At 46.6% G+C, this 4,496-nt stretch overlaps 1 pseudogene; it reads left to right on the forward strand.

Moving 5' to 3' along the window:
• The first annotated feature begins 3,456 nt into the window (after window positions 1–3,456).
• LOC101010491 lies at window positions 3,457–3,958 on the forward strand (annotated as a pseudogene).
• The last annotated feature ends 538 nt before the right edge of the window (window positions 3,959–4,496 follow it).

Here is a 4,496-nt window from a genome sequence, read left to right on the forward strand (position 1 = left end):
CCACCCCAAAGGCCAGAGAGCAAGCCTGGCGGTGTGAGGAGGTCCTAGCCCACCAGATCACCTCTGGAGTCCCTTGTAGGACACTACAAGGAGGAGTCCTCGCCACAGAGCCAAACCTGTCCCATTTTGCACAGCCTGACTTTATACTGTCCCCCAGACTCAGGAAGAGCCTCTGTACAGCCCTCTCCTACCAGAAGTACCAGATTTTCAGGCCACTCCCAACTTTACCCAATTTACCCTTCCCAAGGGTATCCTGGGAAATCCTTCTTGGACTGACTCAACGAAGCCCAAGCCAACACAGAGAGCCTGGCCATAAAGACCTGCAAGTCTGACTCATCTCCAGACCCACTTAGGGGGCATGGGCTTGGCTTGCCTGATCTGGGGGAAGCCATTCCCTGCAGGGAACAGCAGCTTCTGCGTGTGCCGAGCTGTATGTGCTGTATGATAAGGTAAGTAAGTGGCTGCACATGTTTATATTCTGTCTATCTAGTCTGTGTAATGTGGTTCTCAATGACTAAGGCTCTTTTTCTGAGACAGAGGCAGTAAAAAGTGAAGATCCTAAAAAAAAGATGCCCATGGTAATTTTCCAATATTATTTCAGTTTATTATCATATGCCTATCAGACTGACAAATTCAAAACAGCCTTCTCTAATATTTGGAGTTTTATTTCTCCAAATGTATTAAGAGCTTGAAGAAAAGGGAAAAAAGTTATCTGTGAAACTTAATGACATCCTGCAGTTTAAGAATCATTCAGCATTTTTTTTTTTTTTTTTTTTTGAGATTGAGTCTTGCTCTGTCACCCAGGCTGGAGTGCAGCAGTAGCACAATCTCGGCTCACTGCAGTCTCTGCCTCCCAGATGCAAGTGATTCTTCTGCCTCAGCCTCCTGAGTAGCTGAGATTACAGAAATGCACCACCACACCCTGCTAATTTTTGTATTTTCAGTAGAGATGGGGTTTTGCCATGTTGACTAGGCAGGTCTTGAACTCCTGATCTCAGGTGACCAGCCCACCTTGGCCTCCCAAAGTGCTGGATTTACAGGTATGAGCCACCGTGCCCAGCCTCATTTAGCGTTTTTAGAAGTCCATTTGGGAGGCCAAGGCGGGAGGATTGTTTGAGCTCAGAGGTTCAAGATCATCCTGGGCAACATGGGAAACTCTGTCTCTACAAAAAAATGCAAAAATAGCCTGGCATAATGGCATGTTCCTGTAGTCCCAGCTACTTAGGAGCCTGAGGTAGGAATATTGCTTGAGCCTGGGAGGTTGAGGCTACAGTGAACCAAGATCACACCACTGCAATCCAGCCTGGGTGACAGAGTGGAACCCTGTCTCAAAAGAAAAAAATAGATTCCATTCCAAGATGGCCAAATATAAACAGCTCTGATATGCAGCTTCCAGCATGATCGACACAGAAGACAGGTGATTTCTGCATTTCCAACTGAGGTAGCTGCTTCATCTCACTGGGGCTGGTTGAACAGTGGATGCAGCCCATGGAGGGTGAGCCGAAGCAGGGCAGGGCATCACCTCACCTGGGAAGCATAAGAGGTAGGGTGATTTCCCTTTCCTAGCCAAAGGAAACCGTGACAGATGGTACCTAGAAAAATGGGACACTCCCACACAAATACTGCACTTTTCCAATGGTCTTAGCAAACAGCATGCCAGGAGATTATATCCCGTGCCTGGCTTGGTGGGTCCCACGCCCACGGAGCCTTGCTCACTGCTAGCACAGCAGTCTGAGATCAAGGCAGCAGTCAACAGTCTGATCAAGGTAGCTAGATCAACAGTCTGAGATCAAGGCAACAGTCTGGCAGGGGGAGGGGCGTCTACTATTGCTGAGGCTTGAGTAGGTAAACAAAGCAGCCAGCAAAGCTCCAACTGGGCAGAGCTCACTGCAGCTCAGCAAGGTCAGCTGCCTCTGTAGTCTCCACCTCTGGGGGCAGGGCATAGCTGAACAAAAGGCAGCAGAAACTTCTGCAGACTTAAACATCCCTGTCTGACAGCTCTGAAGAGAGCAGTGGTTCTCCCAGCACAGTGTATGAGCTTGGAGAACGGACAGACTGCCTCCTCAAGTGGGTCCCTGATCCTGTGTAGCCTAACTGGGAGACACATCCCAGTAGGGGCTGACTGACACCTCATACAGGCAGGTGCCCCTCTGGGATGAACCTTCTAGAGGAAGGATCAGGCAGCAATATTTGTTGTTCTGCAATATTTGCTGTTCTGCAGCGTCTGCTGGTGATACCCAGGCAAACAGGGTCTGGAGTGGACCTCCAGCAAACTCCAACAGACCTGCAACTGAGGGACCTGACTGTTAGGAGGAAAACTAACAAATAGAAAGGAATAGCATCAACATCAACAAAAAGGACATCCACACCAAAACCCCATATGTAGGTCATCAACATCAAAGACCAAAGGTAGATAAAACCACAAAGATGGGGAGAAACCAGAGCAGAAAAGCTGAAAATTCTAAAAACTAGAGCACCTCTTCTTCTCCAAAGGATTGCAGCTCCTTGCCAGCAATGGAACAAAGCTGAATGGAGAATGACTTTGACGAGCTGACAGAAGTAGGCTTCAGAAGCTCGGTAATAACAAACTTCTTCGAGCTAAAGGAAGAGGTTAAACTCATCACATGGAAGCTGAAAACCTTGAAAAAAAAATAGATGAATGGCTAACTAGAATAAACAGTGTAGAGAAGACCTTAAATGACCTGATGGAGCTGAAAACCATGGCACGAGAACTATGTGATGCATGCACAAGCTTCAATAGCCTATTTGATCAAGTGGAAGAAAGGGTATCAGTGATCGAACATCAAATTAATGAAATAAAGTGAGAAGAGAAGTTTAGAGAAAAAAGAGTGAAAAGAAATGAACAAATCTTCCAAGAAATATGGGACTATGTGAAAAGACCAAATCCACGCCTGTTTGGTGTGGCTGAAAGTGACGAGGAGAATGGAACCAAGTTGGAAAACACTCTGCAGGATATTATCCAGGAGAACTTCCCCAACCTAGCAAGGCAGGCCAATATTCAAATTTGGAAATACAGAGAACACCACAAAGATACTCCTAGAGAAGAGCAACCCCAAGACACATAATTGTCAGATTCACCAAGGTTGAAATAAACGAAAAATTGTTAAGGGCAGCCAGAGAGAAAGGTCGGGTTACCCACAAGGAAAGCCTATCAGACTAACAGCAGATCTCTCAGCAGAAACTCTACAAGCCAGAAGGGGGGGGGGGGGCCAATATTCAACATTGTTAAAGAAAAGAATTTTCAACCCAGAATTTCATATCCAGCCAAACTAAGCTTCATAAGTGAAGGAGAAATAAAATCCTTTACAGACAAGCAAATGCTAAGAGATTTTGTCACCACCAGGCCTGCCTTACAAGAGCTCCTGGTGGCCGGGCTGGGCTGGGCTGGGCCGGGGGCGGCAGGGGGCGGCTTGGCCACACTGGGGGCCAGGCTTAGTGCTCACACCAGTCCGCCACCCCCAGGACATGTTCCTCATGATCTGGCGCCACAAGACTACCATCTTCATGGACGCCAAGCAGTCCAGCACAGTGTTCGAGCTGAAGCGCATTGTCGAGGGCATCCTCAACCTGCCTCCTGATGAGCAGCGGCTGTACAAGGATGACCATCTTGGATGATGGCAAAATACTGGGTGAGTATGGCTTCACCAGTCAAACAGCACGGCCACAGGCCCCAGCCACAGTGGGGCTGGCCTTCTGGGCAGATGACACCTTTGAGACTCTGTGCATTGAGCCGTTCTCCAACCCCTCCAAGCTGCCTGATGTGATGAAGCCCCAGGACTCGGGAAGCAGTGCCAATGAACAAGCCATGCAGTGAGGACCCCCAAGAGGCCCATTGCCCCCAATAAAAGAGATTTGGGAAAAGAAAAAGAAAGAGCTCCTGAAGGAAGCACTAAACATGGAAAGGAACACCCAATACCAGCCACTGCAAAAACATGCCAAATTGTAAAGATCATCGATGCTATGAAGAAACTGCATCAACTAACCAGGCAAAATAACCAGCTAACATCATAATGACAGGATCAAATTCACACATAACAATATTAACCTTAAATGTAAATGGGATAAATGCCACAATTAAAAGACATAGACTGGCAAATTGGATAAAGAGTCAAGACCCATCAGTGTCCTGTATTCAAGAGACCCATCTCATGTGCAGAGACACACATAGGCTCAAAATAAAGGGATGGAGGAAGATCTACCAAGCAAATGGAAAGCAAAAAAAAAAGCAGGGATTGCAATCCTGGTCTCTGATAAAACAGACTTTAAACCAACAAAGACCAAAAGAGACAAAGAAGGCTGTTACATAATGGTAAAGGGATCAATTCAACAAGAAGAGCTAATCTTCCTAAATATATATGCATCCAATACAGGAGCACCCAGATTAATAAAGTAAGTCCTTAGAGACCTAAAAAGAGACTAAGACTCCCACACAGTAATAATTGGAGACTTTAACATCCCACTGTCAATATTAGACA

Source organism: Papio anubis, chromosome 8, assembly GCF_008728515.1.
Source record: "Papio anubis isolate 15944 chromosome 8, Panubis1.0, whole genome shotgun sequence".
Classification (NCBI taxonomy): Eukaryota; Metazoa; Chordata; class Mammalia; order Primates; family Cercopithecidae; genus Papio; species Papio anubis.